The sequence below is a fragment of the Lissotriton helveticus genome, chromosome 11, assembly GCF_964261635.1.
Source record: "Lissotriton helveticus chromosome 11, aLisHel1.1, whole genome shotgun sequence".
Classification (NCBI taxonomy): domain Eukaryota; kingdom Metazoa; phylum Chordata; class Amphibia; order Caudata; family Salamandridae; genus Lissotriton; species Lissotriton helveticus.
In genome coordinates, this window is record NC_136072.1 from 129246596 (window position 1) to 129270471 (window position 23876).

General features: G+C 44.6%; 1 protein-coding gene across 3 annotated transcripts in view; it reads right to left on the reverse strand.

Annotated features, from left to right (window-relative positions):
- The window catches only part of LOC144792873 (UDP-GalNAc:beta-1,3-N-acetylgalactosaminyltransferase 1-like), a 104067-nt gene that overhangs the window by 42118 nt on the left and 38073 nt on the right, over positions 1–23876 (reverse strand). Inside the window, exon 2 of one of the 3 annotated variants that reach the window (XR_013602638.1) lies at positions 16525–16603. The exons of the other annotated variants lie outside the window; for them this stretch is intronic. The gene's annotated coding sequence lies outside the window, so the exon portion shown is untranslated. The remainder of the gene's footprint in view (positions 1–16524; positions 16604–23876) is intronic. 3 annotated transcript variants of the gene reach the window in all.

The window sequence follows — 23876 nt, forward strand, 5'->3', positions numbered from 1 at the left end:
TGCGGGAGCGAGCTTTGGCGCCATGTGTTAGCAATTATCGCTCCTGGCGCTGCTTGCTCCAGCAAGGGAAATGCTTTCACTTTTGCATGCCCTGTGGTGCGCCACAGTTTTAGGTCTGCAGAGTAGCGTGCCACCCATACGCGCGTGTCACCCAGACGCACGCTGTTAGGGGTCCATTCTGAATCCTGCTGTTGGTGTGTTTTTGCAGTTCGTGCGCAGTGGTTTAACATAGTGGTGAGTGTTTAGATATGGCATGGTGGTGGGATAGAAAACCGTGAAATAATCCTCATTGGCTTTGAGCAGGACGGTTCTGTAAGCCGCATATGTTACCATACATACATAACATGGACACTGAGGCAATGCCAATTCAGTGCCCTGCGTGCCAGAATCCTGGGAGGGCACCTTTGCGACTTGAATCGGCAAGCACCTGGTTAGTAGTAGTAGCGGCAGGTAGGGCTAGTCGTGCAATAGTAGCAGTAGTTCATTGAGACCGGGTTCAGACGCTGGGCTGCCTCACCTTAATGTTGTTGAACATGCTCTTGGGCAGGAGTGGCAGCCGCTGCCCTGCTTCTTAGCACACTCTGCCCGGACCTCATATCCTTTACTGATGCCTGGGCTCACTCCTGGACCCGATGCCTCTTAGGTGTGCGTGTGGAGGTAGTCGCGCTGAGATCCCCGAGGAGACCCATGCCAGCCCCCGGTGCCCACCATGTGCCAAGGGAAGAGGCGCTAGGACGCTCCATGTCGACAGCAGGCAGGCAGGTGTGCGCGCGGCCGAGTCACCCCAGGCAGGTAAAGGCGGGAGCGGTGTGCGCGGCGTGTGTCTGTGAGAGACTTAGTGAGGAAGGCAGGCGGCGCTGACGTTTTTATAACTTGAGCCGATGATGAAACGAGCAGTCCTCCTCCCTGGCTTGCCGTGGGTATGTTTGTGCAAAGAAGGAGAGTGCCCTTGTCTGAGGGAGTGTTTACTCGCCTTCCTCACGGCCCTCCCCGCCTTTCCTCTCCACGTCAGGTGTGAGCAGCCACAGCTAATATTTCAATAACTGGCTCAAATGTTTCCTATGCGATGTATGTGCTCTTTCCTCTAGAACATAAAGGGACTCTCAGGCCTGCAACTAAAACAAGCACTGGCTAACCCAATAGGTCTGGTGTTGGCAGTTATTCCTTTGTCTTTGTCAAAGCTAGCTTTGGTTGGCAGTGATTCTGAAAGCAGCCGGGCCCTCATCAATCTGAAAAAAAGCGTATTGACTAAAAGTAAAAGTAATGTTTTGGTCTAATAGAGCAGACATTTTAACAGCAGTCCATGCATCCTAAGGAAACTACTTTGCGTTCAAATGTGCTCCTTGTGAAGGGAAAAAATTGTGTCACTCAAAGGGCTTTATTGTAGCAATATGATGCAGACTTTTATGGATAAGAACTGCCACACTGAAGCACTTAGAGAATGTATTTGCGGGTTCACGGTAGCTTAACTGGACTGAGCAGTATTGTGATTACTGTGTATAACTATACCTGCCTAATCCCTTCTCAATTTCTCAGCTTCCTTGTGAGAAAGAGGTGTTTCCAGTATTAGAGCAATTGAGGGTTTTCTGGTCGCAAGATACAAAAAAGAAGAGTTTTTTTCATTGTATTGAATGATTGAGACCACTGACACAGAGGTCACAATCAGTGGTGGCTCTGGAGTCATATTCTAAACATGGATAAACTAGGACTAACAGTGGCTTATGATAGGTTTATCAGATATTGATAGTAGTTTTAATAGAGGAGAAGAGAAGATTGATAATGCATCCAATAAATAATGATCTAAGTATAGCTCTAATATTTCAGCTCAAAGTCAGAGGCAACTGGTACATATCCATATCGACATACAAGAAGCCATTAGACTAGCAGTGGTGACCTTGAAATGGGTGAAAAAAGAGGGAATTGACAGATTAGTCCACAAGGAAAAGAGACTTATCTAGATCTCTTCTCAAAGCATGAGAGACTCATTTAAGTCACATACAACTGAGGGGGAAGAGGTTACAATCCTACAACAACCTCCCCAATAAATATCCATATTCCGTAGTAGAGTCTTTCATAATCTAAGCAGAACTATGAAGTATAAAAGAAGAGAAGCAGTCAGACAAAAGGAACGCGTGGAAGGTATAATTGATAAGGCATTCGCTATGAAGAGAAAGCTATTTATTTTGATTATAAACAGAATGAAGACACTGGATAAAATAGTGTGTATGAGAAGCCAAAAGAAAAGGCTTGTAAAAAAACGGACATTAGCAAAGTTTTCAGTGGTGAATGGATATATACTTCTACTACTGAGCCTTTCTTTAATGCGGAAAGGTACTTGCAAAAGAACACATTAATGCCTTTCTTTAATGAAGAAAGCTACTTGCAAAAGAACACATTAGTGCATGCAGTTGACCAATCTGGACAATGTTATGAGATAAAAGAGGGTTCTCCTGTTTCAAAAGAAGATATGCTACCTCGAAACATAGAGGAAGTAATAGCTGAAGAGGTACAGGAAAGGCGTAGATAGGCCCCTGTATACAAATGGGACTGTAGCAGTATTTACAGAGTTCGGCAGGAATCAATTGACATATTGAGATGTTTCCTACATAACTCTCCATGCAAAAGTCTGAAACAGAAAATTGAGATTGTGCAAGGATTAGATCCTTGCAAGGTAAGGTAGTATACTAAATTACGGGGACATTCACCAGCAACTCTATCGAAGAAAGTGTGCGGAATACCTTTCATCACTTTAGAATGTTAGCTGTTCACAACTCTGAAATGCGAAAACTAGTTAGGAGGTTTTACTATGTTAAAACTCCTGCTACAATAGCAGAGGTACAAAATGTTTGTGATGCTGTTCAGTTTAATTTTTTGGTCCTGAGGAGGAGAGTAGGAAAAATGAGGACTTGGTATCTGCAGGTGTAGCAGAAAAGGGCACAGGTAGTACTGTTGTTAACTTTCAAGAAGAGATTAGGAAATTTAACAGTGCGTTCAGAGAAACTGGACTGTGTTTGTATATGTTGTCAACGCACTCACAACAAAACTCAAACTGGTTATGTTGCTGTGTCTTCGAAAACTGAAGATGACCGCAGAGATGAACTACAAGATTAAAATGTTTATGAATCAATTCTAATACAGTGTATACCTCCATCCCAAGCTATAGTTCGTATGGAGTCAAAGACTGGAAAGGTACCTCCAACAGAGTTACAGAAAGGTCTTAAATTAGAGTTGTGTACTTGCCATTAGATTTCAAGCAGAATTTTGAAACTGTAGTGGTGCAGAGAGATTTGGAAGAAGCACGTATTATTCTAGTCAATGGTGTCACTACCAAGAGTAAACAAATATGGCAGAGTTAGTGAATGTTAGTAAAGAAAGCAACAATATATTTAGTACAAAACAATATTTATTATAAAAATGTATATGGATGGTGACATCATCAAGAGGCCAGATTGAGAAGGTGGCTCCAGCTCTATCAGAAGAAGTGTAAGAACACTACAGTATCCACCCTCTACATTCTAAAGAGATTATTGGTGATGCAATTGATGTCTTTCAAATGAAAGAAGCAAGAAGAGCTCCCTTAAGTGACTGGGGAAAAAAGTTTAGAATCTCGCCGTTTTCCGCATCTTTTCCCCAAAGGAATGGGTAGTATGTATGACGACCGGCCTGTACTGATAGCACCAACAGAGTACTGATCAAGTAGACTATATTCAGAGGATCCTATATATTTCACCTTTTGTCTGAAAAGGACTTGTCAGGCCAATCATATGCAGTAAACCATATTCTCAAGACAGGAGTGAATCTGCAAAATATCACGGCAAGGAAATTTGTTGACTAAGTTCAAGGAAAAGATGAAAACCTGGAATTCAACTTGATGCAGGTTAAGAAACCTAGGAGCACCTACTTAGTTTCGAAACACTAGTTGTGCCGACTATGCATGGCAATGACCTGCTCGAATTCCTGCAAGAATTTAACTCAAACATAAAATACCTCAATGTGAAGACAGGAGAACTTTGCTCGCTGGACCCGGCAAACTTTTGCAGGTATTTTAACCACAGGTTTCCAGCAATTATGGCTTTAATCTGCAACAAAACTAATCCTCTTGGTGAAGTGACTGATTTCTTTTGGCACAAAGAGTACCAAGCAAGAGGAGCTCCACATAGTCACATACTGCTATGGATAACAGATGCCCGAAGTTTGGAACAGACACTGATGATTCTGTCTTGTTTTCCATAGAACATTAGTTTTTTTGGGGGAGTTTTACAGAGGGCAAACTCGACTCAAAGGTATCAGAGCAATTTATATAAGCGCCAGTTGCGTTACAGATGGACACATTCATTTTGTTAGGCTCTAGCCGTTCGGCCACATCTGCTCCAAACGTATGTGACATGTGCTATCCCAAACGAAATTGGCAACAAGGGCTTGAGAGAACAAGTTCTCCGATTTAAAAAACATAGGTGTGGGCAATGCTGTTGTTGAAAATACAGATCCAAAGGAAAATTGTGCATACAATGTCGTTTTGAATTCCCAAGACCAGTCATCTCAGAAGGAAGAGTGAATAGATTTGTCTCCGGTCAGTCACACTCTGACATGGAAATCACCGAAACATACATACAACTTCAGAAGAACAGAGGTTTCGAAATCTATAAATGACTACAACTCTGTCATTCTATTCTGAAGATGTGGAATGCAAATATAGATCTACACTTTGTTGCAGACAACTCCTATGCTGTCGCTTTCTACATGAGCAAAATCAGAGAAGACCGAGATGAAAGAGATGTGGGAGGATATTTCTGCAGAAAAGAATCCTATGAAGAAATTGAACAGTTTCATCTCAAAAAAGCTTTCCCACAGAAGAATAGGTTCTTATGAAGTCCAGATGGGTTGAGATTGGCTAGTTTGTTCTCCAAGTTAAGAGGAATTGTATAGGTAAGCCTAGGCCTTCAAAGCTGTCAAAATAGAGTACTAACGATTTTCCCAGAAATACAGTATCTAACAAAATTCAATCCAGAAAGTAGAGATATCCTGAAGACTAACATTCTGGATATATATTACCCATTGTTTCTTAGTTCTTACGAAGCTTGTGCCCCTGAAGAAGGGTTCTAGGAACCCAAATTGCATTGGGACAGTCAAAAGAGATGTCTGCGGATAATGTTTCATATGAACATGTCTTGTAGATGACACAAATGTTTAATTTGAAGTGAATCTTCAATTACGTGTTGATTTTCATGTATTTCTTGAAACATTGCATTGCATTGAAGAAATATGCTTGAATGTGAATAAAACATTGTCTTTGAGTCATATATAAAAATGTTTATTTTTGATCAATTGACTGATTTTTGTTCCACCCTTCGGGGTCATTGCGTAGTGTTAAGGAGATGGTTACTTCTGATAGACTGATGCTTTCTTCAACCAAAAGGGCCTCTGCTTGAATCTCAGGAGGGTCATTTCAGGATTTCATCATTATGGGGCTCATAAAATAGGTGGCACTTGATCAACTAATAGGAACATGTGTTGCTTAAAGTGCTATAAAAGGGTAAATTATGCCGTAGCAGGTTCCACATTAAAAATGTTATGTTTTTATTTTGAGATATTAAAACAAATGTTTTGATAAATGTTCACTGGTACAGGGTATAATCACAAGTCGGCTCGACTATGGATATGCCCTGTTGGCTTCCATTAATGAAGAATTTCTCACTAGATTTCACGTCTTGCAGAATACTGCCACCAGACTGGTGCTAAATCTATCCACACATTCCCTGTCGGCACTTAGTCTGAAACGTCTTCACTGGCTTCCCATTAAGAAACAAATCAGTTTCAAGGTTATCTGCATGGCACATAAGACACTGTACGGAAACGGGACGAGTTACCTTGCCAAAAAACTAAAAATGGTACTTGCCTAACAGGGCTCTCAGGTCAGGAACTAAACATCTTACTCATCTCGGGATCCACACTGCAAGAAACAGCTGTAGATCCTTTTGTTATTTAGACCCTGTCTTTTGGAACGAACTTCCCTTGCAGCTTCATATGGTCAGTGATCATGAGCAGTTTCAGATGAGACTGAAAACGTGGCTCTTTTGACCACTCTCCACCTGCAAACTTCTCCCTTCCGCTGGTGAAATGTGTGCTTAAAAAAATCCAATGACTTGACTTAATGCTGCAGGCTACAACACACAATGAACAATATCCAGAAATTACTGAAACACATCAGTTGAGGTTCTTTAAAAAAAAAAGTACACATTATAATACTATACAAAATAACAATTATTCCAAATGTATGCAGGATGTGTATCCTGTAATATAGTGTTGATCACTTGGTATAGCATGAATAATTTCTAGATGAAACGGCTTATAAGTTTCAGATGGATTATCATGTCATTTTGTCTGCATTAGTCCTGCATTTGGTGATAACTGTAATAAACATCTTACAAAGTCTCCGCATTTTCCTTTTCCTGTGTCATAATGAAAAGTTTCCATCTGTTTAACTTAACATAAAAAATGCAAGCCCAATAAAATATGTATGTTTACAAATTGTCTTCCACAGATATATTGAAATATATGGACATGCTTCAGGTCTGCCGGCAAATTGGCACAAGACTGTTTCGGTTTCTCTTACAGAAGAGGGCGACCAGGAAAATAAATATTCAACTCAAAACTACTTCAGGACATTTTAGATACCTAGGTGTTAACATTTCCATGTAGCCAGAGGAAAGTTAGATTTTAACATTGCACCACACTTAAGTAAGCTTAAAAGGACTAATGGAGGCTTGTGGGAGGTTAAGACTCTCCAAAATGAGCAAAGGTGCCTTGTTTAAAATGATTACATTGCCACAAATTCTCTGCATCTTACAAAACTACCCCTTCACATTGCCCCACTTCTTTTTTTTTTTTTTTACTTACTGCAATTCTTTTTGCCATCCTTCCTGTGGCTTGGGTCCCACCAAAGGTGGCATTCAAGAAATATGTGGAATCGCCTTTTAATGGGGATTGGCCATTACTGACATTAAACATTATTATTGGGTAGCCCAAATGATCCCCATTAATGACTGGCTATTTAGGGACCGGGTGATCTGGCTTAGATTGGAATTGTACTTGTTGGAACAACCAGCTGATCACTTGCTGTTAATCACAAAGCTATCTATCAAACAATGGCATAATGTGCTAAAGTGGATGGCCTTGGGGGAAAAATTGACTAAAGCTACTCCCCCTTTGGTCAAGTGATTGGATTGCAGACGCAACTAGGCTGGTCAGCTTTCAACTCGGGGACAAAATTGGCACACCTAAACTGGGGGAGGACTAAATCTCCAATCACATGCTTGATTGCTAGTTTGTTATTTGTACGGATGACTGGCATTTTTGTACTGTGCTGTTAGTTGTATACAAAAATAAGAAAATCAATAAGACCAGTTAAAAAAAATGGTCTTCATCCTATCTATATATATATAAAAAAGGAATGCATGTATGTCTGTCTGTTTGCACTTTATGCATTACTACACCATTCAGCCCATCGCCATGAAACTTTGGGAAGTTGTTGAGTACACTCCCGGGCAGGTTTCTGGCATAAAAATGTTTTGAAGGTCGGCCCTCCAGGGCCCCCATAATCTTTCGAATACTGAATTTGCAACCACGACTTTGCAACGGTACAAGACTTTCGGTGAAAAAGATGATGAACAATGTCATCGAAGCTACATTTTTTAATGGGAAATTCAAGGGGGAAGATGTACTGTTGCCACGTATTCTAATGATCCCAACAGATATGCCATTTGAATTCAAACGTTTACAGTTTCCGGTGCGACTCGCTTTTGCAATGACCACCAACAAAGCACAAGGACAATCGCTGCAAGTGTGTGGACTAGATTTGGAGAATCCATGCTTCTCACATGGACAACTGTATGTGGCCAGCTCACACGTCGGAAAACCTTCTGATTTATTCGTGTACGCACCAGACGGAAAAACAAAAAATAGAGTGTATCCACAAGCACTCGAATAAATAAATAGAATTAAAACGACACTTTGAAATGTTTTCCATATTAAAATGAATAAGTTTAAATAAAAATGACACAATGTAAATTGAATGTTATCATAACGAGTTTACTTGAATTTCCTTTGCTCTGAGATCGCAGCAACGCGCGACGGGTAAGCTAGTAAACTATAAAAAGCATTATTAAGGTTCACTTAACTTCATTTGTGTACCCATATGTACATCTCAAGATGGCCTAGGAAGTTTTATTAAACATTATTCAAATGTTTCATAAAATCAGCCAAACATGAGTTTGTTGAATTCCCCATATATTCACTGAAAAAGACGGTTAAAACCTGAGTTATGGTTCTGGCTAAAATGGGGAAAATCATTGAAGTTCGACTGTTATAGTTAACAGTGCCCACAACACACACAGCTCGTGCTTCCTTCCATGTTCTCTTGATTGCTCTTTTTAGTCTCTTGGGAAATTGGCGTTTTGAGCATTGCAGACGACATGAGTTATAGTGTGCGTTGGGCAAGTTGCTAACCATAACTTATGGCAGATTTCCTTCTGCATTTGAGCCAGGTCCATAAAAAAAATTCTGTGAACATGTGCCTAATAAAAAAGATAAATCATAACTAGCGGTTTATTATGATACCAGATAGGGGGGGTGCAAAAATAGTTACAGGGCTTGGAGTATCACAGTTTTAATCATCAGTGCTTTGCAAAGTGCTATGTGGCAAACATTATTTAAAATAAAATAAAAAATAAAACCAGAAAAGGGGCCATGTGTTGTAGAAGGAACAGCTCCACTGTTGTATGTGATAATGAACATGCCGCACTCCTACAACATTAAGTCCTGAAAGCAACGCCTGCCCCCCCCCCCCATCCCCCCACCCCAAACTGGCATGGGTGTAAATTCAGGATGGGGAGTGTAAAAATTCAGGACAAAGGGTCAAAATTCAGGACGAAAATTTAGGGCAGAAGGTCAAAATTCAGGCCAAAACTTCAGGACAAAAGGTAATTTTTACAGACACATCATTGCCAGTGTGAGATGTAAAGCAGCACACATTAGATGTAGCTCATTGAGACTAGAAGTGCCTGACTAGAGTGCAGTTCCCCGAGTTGCCAGCTTTATGTGTCAGATCGCTTCAAGCATTCCATTTCTGTTCAGCTGGTGATGACTTGCATAGGGACTGGTGCAGTACTGAGTAATGGATAAGACCCATAGCGGACAGGTCTTGTGTGAGGGTAAGAGCATTATGCAGGAGAAGGGAGTTATTAACCAGCCTGCATGAGCTATAATTTGCTGCACACAGCTGAGCGTTATGATATTATTGTGGGACAGAGTAGTTAGATAGGAGTTCACATTACTATTTAATGACCAGGCTAGTGGCTAGCCATATATCAGCCCTCCTTATTTTACCTGTATATTTGAAATAGTATACAGCTTGGGCTGTTACTTTTTGGTGAGCTGTAAACTGCAGATTCTCATTGATGCACAGAAGTGTGCTACAGACTAGAAACTGTATATACTGTTAAGGCATAATTGTATGGCAGAAGGAGGCACTGTCTTTTACAGACAGAACATTTTCTATTGAATGGAAGCAGAATGCCAGCATACAGTTTTAATGATAAGACTATTTAGCACACAAATACTAATGTGTAGAAATGTGGTTTCAGCAAATGTATCATTTAAACATCACCAAGTAAAGTGTCTTGATTGTTTTAATCCTATTACAACTCTGTTTCCAGGACACTTCTGAATTACAAACAAGTGGTCCATTTATGGTTTCCTAACTGCTGATATGTTTTGAAACATTTGCACAGTTCATTTGCAGATATTTAAAAGTTGTGTGTTACAAACAAACTCACAGCTTACAGCCTTTGCTTTCCCACTCTTAAGAAAATTTGGAAAAATATGGTGCATTCTACAACACATTGGTCAGTATATATCAATTGTATTAGCTTCTAAAGCATAGTAAATGATGACTTTACTGTGCACCAGGATACGACAATCTTTGATGGGGCTTTTCAATGATTCCCTCACTATGGCCACAGTGCCTCTCTCTCACATGTGTTTCATATGTTTTATAGCGCGTTTCATACCAGTGTAAAGTGCCAGAGCACTTTACTTCACACACACATACAGAGACAATGAATCATACGTGTGTAAATCAGTGTATAGAAAATGCTACATAAGGTAACAGGGCCTACAAGGTGTGGGATGCATATCACCAATCCTAGTAGGCAATTTCGTAAGAGTGCTTAGTCTGAAGAAGCTCAAACTCAGGATTCAGAACATAACACAGTAGTTAGCTTTGACTTTAATGATAAGAATATATTACTACCCAAACAAAACCTTTTTAGCATCATCAGGATAATGAAAACATAACTTTGTAACCTGTAGCACACAGCTTGGATGCAGCTCTTTGATGGCAGTTCATAGCTCACTGTGCTAGATTACGTATGTAACTTATGAACTGCGCAGTAACAAAAGAATCTCAGTGCAAAAGCAGTAACCCACTAAGTCTGCACATAAATACTTTCTTTTATATGCATGGTACATATTTTTTGCAGCTGGCATTTTAACCCTCTATGCTACCATAGATGATTCAAAATTGCAACTAAACAAAACTCCCATCTCTCTCCAGCAGGTACATTAGTCACCAAAGCTATTGTGACACTTTTATTGTTGCCTGAAAACTGCTGGATAACTTTGCAGTGCCAGCCCGCCAGTAACAAAATCGCCCCCTCCACCCTTCCAGCCGCCCAAGGAAACGCCCAATGCCAGGTCCGGCCAGTCCGGCCTTGCTACCACCCTCCAATGGTGCCCCATATCTTCATATAGAGCCTCTCTCATGTGTATTTTTTTTTTTTTTAAGTGATACTCATCCAAAGTATGTATGGCAGGGTGTCAGAGTGCGGTACATCACACACATATTATACAGAGACATTGACTTATAAATGTGAAAGTCAATGTCATAAATGTTACTTAAGACATTGAGGGCTACAATTTGTAAGAGTCAGATGCCACCCATATTGGTAGGCAGTGGCGTAGCATGGGCGGTATTCTGAGAGGTGCAAATTTTTTAAAGAAAAAACATTAGTGGTGGAAGGGACTTGAGTTACATTGGTGCTTTTGTCTGCAAGTGAAGGTTATGTTGTCTTGCCTGCCTTCCCAGCAGAAGGGCTGCACGGAGCCATGCCCTCTTGCATCTCTCATGGCCTCAGGCAGGTGGAGGGCTGCTCACGCTATTTTCCGGTTGTATGGGAACAGTGCCACCCAGCGGCACAATAGCGGAACGTCTCTTGTGGTACCACAGCACCATACAAGGAATTAGTTTCTGCTTTTTGGCAGGCAGAAGGAGCACTTGAAGCCGGAGTTCCACGCTTGCTGCTGGACGTCATGTTTCGGTTTGGCATGGTGTGTTGAGTCACCCGGGGAAGTGACATCCATTCATCCTTTCATCCATCATTCAGTCTTTTACCATTTATTCTGTCCTTCCATCTGTGTGCCCATCCATATCCAAACCTTGTCAACCTATTCGACCAATTCCAAACCTAGCCAACATCTATCCTTCCATCCAACATTTCCCTCATCCATCCCTCCATCCACCCTTTCACTCATCCACCCATCATCCATCCATCCACCCTTTCACAGATACATCCCTACTTCCACCCATCGATCCATCCATTCACTCATCCATCCAACCATTTACCCTTTCACCCATCCTTTCAGCTACTCATCCATCCATCCGTCCATTCACCCAGTCACTCATCCATCCATCCATTCACCATTTCACTCATCCATCCTTTCTTCCAGCTCTTCACCCTCCCTTTCACTCATTTATGCATTGTTTCACTCATCCATCCTTACATTCTTCTTTTCACTAGTTTAGACACCCAATCGCCCATCAATCCTGTCAATCATCCATCCATACTTTCACTCAACCATCCTCCCTTTCTCTCTCCATCCCCCTTTCACTTAGCCATTGCTTTAACCCATCTAACCACCCACCCATCCACTCATTAATCCATCCATTGACCCTATCACTCATCCATCCATCCTTCTCTCATCCATCCATCCACCCTTTCACTCATCAATCCATCCATTCACCCTTTTACTTATCAAGTCATCAATCCATCCATCATTTCATTCATCCATCCACCCATTCACTTGCCTATCATCCACACTTTCACTCATCTATCATCCATCTAACCTTTCACTCACCCATCCATCCTTTTACCCATCCATCCACCATTCCACATATACATCTATTTATTTACCCTCTCTCTCATCGATCCATCGCCTCACTCATCCATCCACCCTTTCTCTCGTTATCCATCCATTCACCATTTCAATCATCCATTCATCCTTCACTAATCTATTCAGCCATCCACACATCATCCATTCACTTACTCACTCACCCACCTTTTCACATGAATTATGAGCTGAGCCTTTGTCTGCAGAGTTGTAGGCAGAAGAGACCCATCAAGACCTTCACCCTTGCTATTGTTCTCAAAGCAAGGGGTGGGGCGGGGGAGAGTTCACTATGCTCCTGCACATAGGCAATCCGGAAACTTAGAAGTCATGAGTCATGCTTGATGTCAAGGCGTCTGTAAAAGGGATCATCACGGACAACGGACGTGAGATCCAAATCACAGACGGTCTGTGAAATTTACGGATGGTTCATCACCCTACACCCCACTCCCCTTCCCCAGCCCTGCTCGAATTCTGGAATGTGAGGTATGTAGCTTATTGGCGGGGCGGGTCCTCCTCAGGAACGGAGGACTGACGCCACGCCTGTTGCGAGCGCATCAAGCAAACAAAAAATAATGAAATGGCATGTCAGTGCCATTTTATTTATTTGCCACTGCACTGGTTTGCGCTGTATATGGAGCGAGGGTGGGGGCAGGCTTAATCCTGCAAACGCAAGATGACAGCACTGGTCTACAGTGTGCATGTCGGACAGCCCAGTTGTCTTACGGTGGCCAGTCCAAACAATGCATTGTAGACCCAGCCATCCAAAAGCTGTACAACAACCTGAGGATTGTTGGTACAAGCTCCCAACCTTAAAATGAGTGATAGGTGAGCCTGCTCCCACCAATCCTGGAGCTGCTTTCACAGTATGTGAGCAGCTCCAGGATTGGTTGGAGTTGCGATCCACAAGCAAATAGTAGTCCTTCCTTTTCCAGCTTGTGGTCAGCAAACAGAAGTGCTGCACCAGTCGTTCTCTTGAATTTATGGCGAGTTGTGTACCTTCGCACCCCACCAATTTTCATTTAAGCCAGCCACCACTGCTTATTAAGTCGTGGTTATCATGTTAAAACATGTCAATATGTGACATACAGGCGGTCCTAAAATATGACCGAACCCCTTTGTTGAATTTTGTGGCCACTGCCATTCATCTTCATGGCCCACCCATTCTTCTTCATGGCCATCCTAGATCAAAAATCCGGAAACCGTGCCTGTTCCAGCCCTCGAGATATGTGTCTCCTGAAGCCAAACTATGTATAGTGCTTACTACCCCTGAAGAGGTGCTGAAAAGCTTTTCGGCAAGTAGTAGGAGCTGGGTGGCTCATTACACTGTCCAATTAACCCCTACCCATTTTGTTATAAAAAGGTAAGCCCCTGCCGTCCTCCGAGGTATCTTTGGAGAGCAGGCCAAACTTGCACAAGACAAACTTAAACATAACAGGAAACTTTGCGCCATGGGTGTGGGGTCTTCTTCAGGACTGTTGTGAGGGAAGGTTGGATGCACCAGTGAGATTCGGCAAGAAAACTGTAGGCTGAAGGTTTGGAAGGTAGGCCTTGTGGGCTCTTGGAAATGTTCATAAATGTTTGTGATAATGGAGGCCAAGGTTGATCAGTAACCTATGGCTGTGGGCTGCTGATGGAGCGGTTTGACAGCTAACGGCTGTTTCCTGTTATACACAGGGGTTGAAACGTCTACAGTGTTTTACTTTATTGTCAAACATGGATGACAGAGATTATTTATGTGCTTTTACCTAATCATGTTATGATTTATCATTTTTGTGTATGCCAGTCATCTGGCTGGAGAGGTTGTAAATATTGATTGCTGATATATGCCCACTACCTTCCCTTTTCACATCACTTTCACAAATCCCTCCCATGCACTTGACACTCCCCATTTTGTGCCTGTTTTCCAAGAAATGTCTAAATGTGAAATACACTGTGCCTTATGACTTGATCTGCGCTAATCTTGTGATGAAATAAAATCACAACCATTGTTGGAATGATTTAATGGTGGTGTCCTACTTTGACCGGATAACGAAGATCATTTCGTGTATTTTCTATGTGATGTGACTGTTTTCCACTGTGACCTTTATTTTTTGTACCACAATTTACCCGGGTCCAGTGGCCTATCGGGGTACCCCATTGCCACATAACTCCAGTGAAATGTAAACAAATAGATCTATTTGCATGTGTCAAATTTGCTGCAACTGCATATCGAGAAGGCATTTAAACCGGGAATACAGAAGTTGGTGAAACTGTCAGCATAAAAAAACAAAAATATGTGCTCGCTACCGAAATTCAAACCTGGTACAATCCGCGTAGAGATGCTGCAGGGTGCGTCTTGGGTTGCCAGATCCCTCCAGAAATACCGGTTTCCTACAGCTTGGTTTTCACTTCACAAATAAGTGGTTGTGTAACTTGGAGTGTTGATTGCTCAATTTTACTTCACAATCCTGATTCCGATTTCTAAAATGAAAGGACGGGGCATTTATTTGGATTAAATAGAACGACCTTGACCCCCTAAATGTGACATATGGTCGCAATAGATAGAAGCAGATACTGTACTACAATGGCATGTGTGTTATTGTATAAGTGAAGGCAAGGATGGAAATGGACAGAGTTTCTTGGGATGATAGGGGCAGGTAGTTTCTGTCATCCTAGACTAATGCCAGAATCTGCCATGTTAAAGGGCCTGCTCTGATGCCATTTAAAACAAGTAAACCGCTTTTCCAGGAAACCGCCTTCATAAATCACTCAGAGTTTATTCATTTTCTAGCTATGAAATGTTCGCTTAACGCAAAAGGTATATTTTCCCTTACCCTGCAGATGCGCATTATGCACCGTATATTCCAACCCCAAAATCAATAAGCAGGTAGAGCATGCATATCAGCAGAACACATCGAGGATTATTATGCACATAATTCCCTGCTAGTCTGCAAGCTGCGATCGGGGTATGTAACTAGCTACGTTGGCTCTTGCTCTGCCGTTTCCTTACTTTCTAAGTGCCGAGGAATGTCCTTAAACGAAGAGAAGGCGTGCACGCGACTTTGATGTGTCTGAGCACTAATGAATAAGGAGCCAGGAAAGACAACCGACGCAAGACTGAACCAATTGCAAGCAGCAGGCGGGATTACAATCAGTACGAGAGATTCCAAAAGGCCTTGCAGACAGCGCGCATGCGTGCTGATGCTCGACCTAAAAAATACTTTTTGGTGAACTCCAGCGAAACGTTCAAGTTTGCGCAGACCATTTCAATTAAATGAAACATTCGACCTGGAACAGCGCCTTCGTGAGAGGTGAAGCTCAGAAGAATATGACAATTTGCACAAATCCAGAGAGAGGGCAGAGTCAGCCCCAATTTTCACCCATAACGCCCAGGGCCTCGCAGGTTTAATACCAGGCGTCCGTCTTCAGTACTGGCTTTAATTTTTACCTAACCTTCTTACACTGCACCAAACACAGCCTTGTGTGCTTTTCAAGATGCTAGCTGGGTCAAAATGGTTAACGCGATTCACTTGTCAATGTGACATAACATCAACAATACCAGAACTCGCTGTCACACTCTCACAACAGTGTAACTCAGTGAACAGATGCTCTCATTACAAAATTCCGGACCCCCCCCCCCGGGGGCGAGTTCACCCCTCCCTCTTAGTGTCCTTATCCCATGCGACCCTTCTCCCATAAATCATTCCACCGACAACATGATATGATGTATAAAAAGGCCGCCGTTTATTCAACACATGGATTATACATCTCGTAACTTATTGGTTGGTCACTCCTACACATCCATGTCAATTTATGTCACGCATCATTACCCATGCTTGCCGTTGTCCTTTTCTGTCAGAACTATCGTTGTTCGAGGTGCTCCCTATGCAAGGCCTTAATGTTCATGGCTCCAGGCTTCCCTTGCTACCGATTTTGTCGGCGTCCGTTAGGACCAGCCCGGGCTGCAAGTGCAGGTCTGCTTGCCCTGGACCCCTTTGCCGGCCACTCGCCTGCTCCTTAGTACCCCTGCCATGTGGCATCTCAAGGCCACTGTGCAAGCATCTCTTCTACTCTGCCTGTGTGCTGTAATTTGCTCATCCTGTGTCCCTGCCGTGAGTCATCCCAAGAACACTGTGTGAGCGGCTCTTCTACCTATGGTACTTCCCCTTTGGATCTTCTTCTTGGTTTCTTCCGCCATGCTGCTGACAGTTTAATGATCGTAGCCCGCTCCCCCTTTTGCCACCTCCTTACCTTCGCTCATGAGAAACCCAGTTGCTCCAGAACCCCCACTATGCGGAGTATGAACATGTGCATGCCTACCCCAGTCTGTTGCACCCCATCCTCTAAGTGGTAGCCCGGGGACCTCAAGTTCAACAGACTGTGTCTTATGAACCCTCAGCTATTGGCCCTGCATATTTTCGCCATGGTGATGTTCAGTTTGCGTCTGGATTTTTCAACTGCACATTGGTCTAGTGCTCCCCTCAATGCCCTGCGCGCTATCATCTCTGACCATACAACGATTGCCAGGCGGGTTAACTTGGCTAGTGTTGCCAGGTCGGTGACCATTTTTTCCAATAGGCCTCTTCTCCTGATGGCTGCTAGGTCATTACCCCCCAAGTGAACTACTACTGAGTCTGGCCCGTTGCCCTGCCGGAGCGCCCTGCGCACCACGGAGAGCAGCTGGTCCCATTTCATTCTGGATTGTCCCAGCCAGGCCACCTCCATATCCCAGAGACAGATCCCTTTGAAGTGTTGCTGTGCCGCCACCCACCGCTGTGCCCGGATTATGTATGAGTGCCCCACGATCCATACCTTTCACAATAAACAATATGATCACAGCTCTGTGGAGGGCTAGCCCTTTTTTGTGGGAGCACACCACTTCTGCCCGATCAGAGCATGTACACTTGGCTCCACTGTGTGGTCAAAGCTAAAGCACCTCTCCTGGTGATTCCCACATAATTGTCTGGCAACAGCTTCGCTCTTAAGCCAGACCATAAAGAAAGGCTCCAAAACATCCATTTTGAAGGGCATGAAGGGTGCGCTTGAATGCAAAAAGCCTCAGAATTACTTATGTCAATTTCAGTGACGGCCATTTGACAAGGCTGTCGGAACTGGTAGTAGAAAAGGCAGAAAGCGGGAGCTCGGTGGCTAAGGTTCCAACTCAACATTAGTGCTCAGATCAGCAATATTCCAGTGGCTTGAAGAAAGAATTAATCAATTTTAAGTCTGAAAAGAAAATGGGTATCTTGCAGTATTGCTGGACTGAAGCGTTTTTACATTGACTCAGAGGGATTTATATTATTTTGTAAAACAGGAAATATGCTCTTTTCTTTAGACTTTGGGCACGATTTGGTAACTTATTGCATCGACATGCGTCACTTTTTGGCGCAGCCCCGATGGAAAAATTATTAATTTGGTCACTCAAAGCCACGCAAAGTCTGATTTGTGTGCCTGTCAAAAGTGGAGACATCATTGAAAATATTTATTAGAAACTGCTTTGCACGAAAACACAGCATCCTTTTTAGAAGTTGCAGGTGGACCGTCACCAAAGCACTCCTCGATTTAGCATCAAGTATGCTTACAGACTGACACTGCTGTCGCCATTACCCCAATAAAGACGCGAGCCAGAGGAGGTACAGTAGACACGTCTTTATTCTTGCGTGTACACCTCCTTTCTGCCTTGTTGCCGCCTACTTCCTTTCCTCCCCACGCCCTTCCTGTGCTGCCTGTCCTGTCACACACAGGGTCAGGCAGCCACATTACGACATCTCCCCCCTTTGTATAAAGTCTTACTGTATCCTTAGATTACTTCAATGAGGCGTTCCGGCCGTCGAACTTGTCGTCGGGGTCTCGCTGATCTGTCTGAGGTATGTCGATGACGCACAGGGTGGTCTTGTCTGGCTGGGCTGGATGATCCACAGTCGCTGCTTCTACTTTTACTTTCAGATTCGGTAGATGATTCCCACTGGTGTTGGTCATCTGTTCCAGGTGGGTTGCATTTCTTGAAGTGTGATACATTTCGTGTTATTTTCTTGTGATCTCCTTGAGCCGTAATCATTGTCCCTTTCCGACGGCTGACCTTTAGTGGGTGTGCCAGGTAGCGACTGTCTGCTTTGGTTCCTCGATCTCTCCGAACTATCACCCAATCTCCTTCTCTGATGTCCGAGTGCTTTGCATGTCTCCTCTGATCAGCATACGTCTTCATTTTCAGTTTCTTGTCGTGATCAATATTGACTAGTGTTTCATGGTCAGTGTTTGTTGGTCTTGACTGACTCGCACTGGCTATGGTTGGTAGCCGGGTGCGTGGAATTCTCCCTAACATAAGGGTGGCTGGACATTGATCTGTGGTGCTGTGAGGCGTGGTGCGATATGCTCTTAGCACTTCATTCAGTGCTTGTTGAATGTCTTTGTGGGCCAGCTCCGCTTGTTGCACAGCTTTCTTTAATGTTCCCATAAATCTTTCCACCATGCCATTGGCTTGTGGCCACAGTGGTGTGATTCGTTGATGTTTGAAGTCCAAGTGTGTCGCGAAGTTGGCAAACTCGTGACTGTTGAATGGAGGCCCATTATCGGATTTGACACGTAGAGGAATGCCCCATGCTGCAAACGTTTCATCAAGCATTGGAATTACTGCAGCTGCTCTGGTGGATGGTATGAGTTGGGCGAACGGGAATCTGGAATATTCGTCCATAATGACGAGGATGTACTGTCCTGACTTCAGGGGTCCAAAGAAGTCTACCGCCACTTGCTGCCACACTCCTTCGGGTAGTTCAGACATCTGTAGTGGAGCTGGCGGGTCGTCTCGACTTACTAGCTGACATGATGTGCAGTCCTTGAGAGTGTCTTCCACCATTTGATCCAGTGTCGGAAACCAAACCCGTTCTCTTAGCGCTTTCTTGGTGGCACTTGTCCCACGATGGCCTTCATGGGCAAGGTTGATGACTCCTTGTCTCAGTTTCTGAGGAATGACAATCCTCCCCCCTCTCAAGATGAGACCGTCACTGCTGATTGAGAGTTCATCTTGGACATGACGGAATGCAAGAAGCTCCCTAGAGAGAGAGCTTTGGTCGTCCGGCACGTGACGCCATGAGCAATTACGGATGCGTTCAGATACAGCCTGGACAACTGGGTCATGAGCTGATGCTTCCTGAATGGCGGTCAGCGGGACTGTGGGAGGACACGCTGCATCAATGACGAAGTGTAGATACTCCTCGGCAATGGAAAACGGAGGAGTGGCAGAGACTTTCGGGTGGCGTGACATATAGTCAGCAGGGTTGTCCGATTTCCCAGGCTTGTGGACAATAGTATAGATGTAGTCCTGCAGACGGAGGCCCCAGCGCTCTATGCGTGGAGGCATCTTGGCCTTGGGATTGCCGAAGATGGTGATGAGAGCCTGATGGTCCGTGACAATGGTGAAATGCTTGCCGTAGACAAAGAGGTGGAAATGTTCACACGCCCAGACCACAGCTAGGCTTTCTTTCTCCGGTTGGGAGTACCGAGTCTCGGTGTCAGTGAGACTACGGCTGGCGTATGCAATGATGTGACGCTGGTCAGAGTCCTCCGTGTATTGGGCAAGGATGGCACCGAGACCAACCGGACTGGCATCCACCGTGAGTTCTGTCCGCTTCTTTGCATCAAAGTAGGCCAGATTGATCGCCGAGCTGACAGCCTTCTTGATTTTCTTGAAGGAGTGATGGCAGGCGTCTGTCCATTCGAATGGCTGACCTTGACGGGTGAGTTCCCGCAGTGGATGACTGAGAGTTGCAAAGTCCTGTATGTATCGAGAGCAGTAGCTTGCCATGCCGAGGAATGAGCAAAGGTCACTCACATCGTGAGGTGTTGGCGTGTCCGCTAAGGCTGACACCTTTTCGGGATCTGGTGTCATACCATCTTTGGAAAAGATGTGTCCATAGAACTTCAGGTGTGATTTGTGAAACTCACATTTGGCTGAATTCAGGGTGAGGTTTGCATTAAGGAGCGCATGACACACTCGGTCAAGGGCCGTGTCATGTTCTGTCTGATCCTTGCCATACACCAGGAGATCATCGCTATAGTTGAAGGAATTTGGTATGCCTTGTATTACCCGTCGGATGGTTTCTTGGAAAATTTCAGCGGCAGATGATATGCCAAAGTTCAGGCGTTTATAGCGGAAGAGGCCTTGGTGTGTTGTGAATGTGGTGATGTAACGGGAGCGTTCATGGAGTTCAAGCTGGTGATAACCTTTGTTGAGGTCTAGCTTTGAAAATACGGTGGCTCCATTGAGACGGGCAATCATGTCACTGATGTGTGGCCCAGGGTGACGTTCACGTTCAATGGCCACATTGGCTGCACGCATGTCTACACAGAGACGCACTTTGTTGTTTTGTCCCTTTTTGGGGACGACAACCACGGGTGATATCCATGGCGTAGGGCCGGAAGTGCGTTCAATGATGTCGGCTTTAAGTAGTTCCTGTAATTCATCATCTACTGCCTGTTGCAGATGAAATGGCACTTTCCGATGGTGTTGTGCTACTGGTGTGACACGGTCGTCTATGTGTAGTTTGACTTTAAAGTGGTTTAGTTTTCCCAGTCCTTTAAATAAGTTGGGGAATTTCGCCACAATGTCTGGTGCATCTTCAGTCATGTAGAGAAGTTCTACCAATTTGAGTCGTTCCGCTGTTGGCAAACTGAGTAGACAGTCAGCTATGTCTGGACCTTCTACCACATGGATGTATGCTGGAATTGTTCGATCTCGAAAGGTTAGGGTAGTGTGAAACCGGCCCAGGCACGTTAGTGGCTTCCTGGACATCCACGTGAAGATCCTCACAGCTGCTGGTTCTAGCACCGGGCGTGGCTTCATACTCTGATGTTCTAGCGCGCAGATATAATTCAGGGAGGCTCCTGAGTCTAGGACAAATTTGGCTGGGTGACTTCCAATTCGGATATCTAGTTTCTTATATTTTCGCAGCCGGTCCGGATCTGAGACCATGCATATGTATTCGTCACTATCTTGAGACACAGGTGTGCGTGTCGCGGAGTCACTGGATGTTGACCTCGACCGACGAGACTGGCGTGATTCGAGGGAGTGATCACTGGACCGTGAAGAGCTGGTGGAGCGTCTTTCCTGTTCCTTGACAGCACGTGCATGATGATGTTTTGAGGATTGGTTCCTGGAAGATCTCTGTCTTGAGCGTGATGATCTTTGTCTTGACGACTTAGCTTGGCATACACTTTCAAAGTGATTGTCTCTGCCACAGTGGTGACATCGTTGCCCCATGGCTGGGCATTGACCTGAATGTGGATAGTCCTGTCCGCACCGATAACAGCTGGAGCGTGACTTGGTGGATTTGGTAGAGCGTGACTCCCTTGATCTGTGACTCGCTCTGGATCTGTGAGAAGAGTGATGATGTGTCGATTGTCTCGATTTCCCTCGATCAGTCTGATGTGGTCGACCCTTGTGGCTTCTTGCTTGAAGACGAAATGCCTGTTCCTTCTTGTCTGATTTGTTCCCTTCCATTTTCTTGGCATGGTCTTCTGCCTGGTCGTTTATACGTGTCATTTCTTCGATTTCCGCTAGTGAGTAATGTTTCTTTAACAGGCGTCGCCTTAGTGACTCGGATTGACATCCTTCAATTATGCGTAGTCGCAGTGCGTCTTCAGTGTTAAAGTCATCAAAATTGCAGTGTCGGGCTAGTCGTCGAATGCGTAATATGAAGTCACCCATTCTTTCTTCTTTTTCTTGTGTAGCTAGGTTGAACGTGTATCGTTCGTAATCAAGATTGTATTTGTGTAAGAATTGCCTGTCGAGGATTCCTTTGACGTCATCATATGAAGCAGTGGCTGCATTAGGCAATTCTTTGATGAGTTGAGCAATGTCTTTTCCCACTAAATTACGTAGGGCAACTAGTTTCTGTTTGGGGTCCTGGACTTGTGCACCTGTCATATAGTCCTCAAAATCTTCAGACCACGTCTTCCATTTAGGGCCCATACTGCTGCCAGAGGTGAGTTCCAATGGCTCTGGTGGCCGGAGATATGATAGTCCCATGATTGGTTGGGGCCCTGTGTGGTTCATGATGGCAGCGTTTGTAGGTGGAGCTTGTGTTCCTGGTGTCGCGGGTGTAACCGTTGCTGGCGTTCCTCCTGTATCACTGGAGGAGCTAGGTAGCACTGACATGCTCAGAAAAAGAGCTTAGTGTGATTTGGGGCCACTTTATGTAAGTATTTCAAAGTGCCTGACTCTAAGATGGCCGCTCCAGTAAATGTGCATGAAAGTCTATGGGCCACGCCTGACCTCAAAATGGCCGCCGTCGGTGACACGTGGTATGGCTTGAAACAGTTAGATTCTGTGTGAAAGCACGTTTTCTTTAGGCAATTTGGGCAATTTGGGCAGTCGCCTCGTTTTATGGACTCACCCAGCTTGGTTGTGCCCACCACGTGTCTCTCTCTCGCTTCAGTGCGGCCGCAGCGTCTTGCAGCGTCTTTCGCGCTCTTTTTTCTTTCAGCCGGGTGTCTGCAGCGTCTTGCACGCTTTCTCTCGGTGGCTGGCTGCAGCGTGATTGGACACCGGGACGTCCCTCCGTCTTTCTTCCCGCAGCGGTTCCTTTTCTACCACGCTGCTGTGGAGGCAGGAGGCAGGAGGCAGCCCGTCAGCGCTTGAGCGCGGTTTGTTTTCCAGGCGCCCAGGCGCCGCTCTGACAGGGGGCTGCAGGCTCGAGCGTTCGGCTGCTCACAAGCAGCGGGGTGTTGAAGCGACGTGGGATCTATTGCAGGCATCCCACCTTCGTCACCATTGTCGCCATTACCCCAATAAAGACGCGAGCCAGAGGAGGTACAGTAGACACGTCTTTATTCTTGCGTGTACACCTCCTTTCTGCCTTGTTGCCGCCTACTTCCTTTCCTCCCCACGCCCTTCCTGTGCTGCCTGTCCTGTCACACACAGGGTCAGGCAGCCACATTACGACAACTGCATCTTCTGTTCACCAAACAATGTCGCAAGAACAAAATGGGACACAACTTGTGTTACAGCATATCTAAACAAGCACTAGTGAATCAATAGGTCTGAATTGTCTGTTGAAAAACATGCAAACAGCACGTGTGCATGCTTTAACTTGCATGCATTTAATTTAATTTGATTTTATTAGCTTTGCCCTTGGCTTTCAACACAGTTTATGGGGATGCCTGAAATCCCCATGTGCTGCAGCACCTGGTTTGTCAGTGCAGTGAATGGAGTTCTGCGATACAGGCAACAAAGTAAAATAAAATAAAATTACCTACAATTGTGCTTTCCTGTCAGCTCCTGTGGCTCAATAAGCGAAAAACAAATAAAAGCTGCATGCAGATATTAGCCATCATTTATTTTTTCAGTTTTATACAGCTCAAACGTGGCTCATGAGTGCACTTGTTATAAGCACCAGATTACATTACACACGTTCAGACTCCTAGGGGTCCATTAGGATGGCGGGCGGATTTCCGCCCGCCATCCCATCGGTAATCGGGTCCGCCCGCCATAAGGGCGGGGGTCCCACGGGGGGTATTAGGATGCGCCTGCCGCTGTGGCGGGCGCATCCTGTATTTTTAGCATTGTGGCGGGCGGTGCTCTCAGCACCTCCCGCCACTATGCTAAAAATGCACTTTTACATTTGCATAAACAAAGCGGCAGGCACAGCGCGGTGCCTGCCGCTTTGTTATGCAAA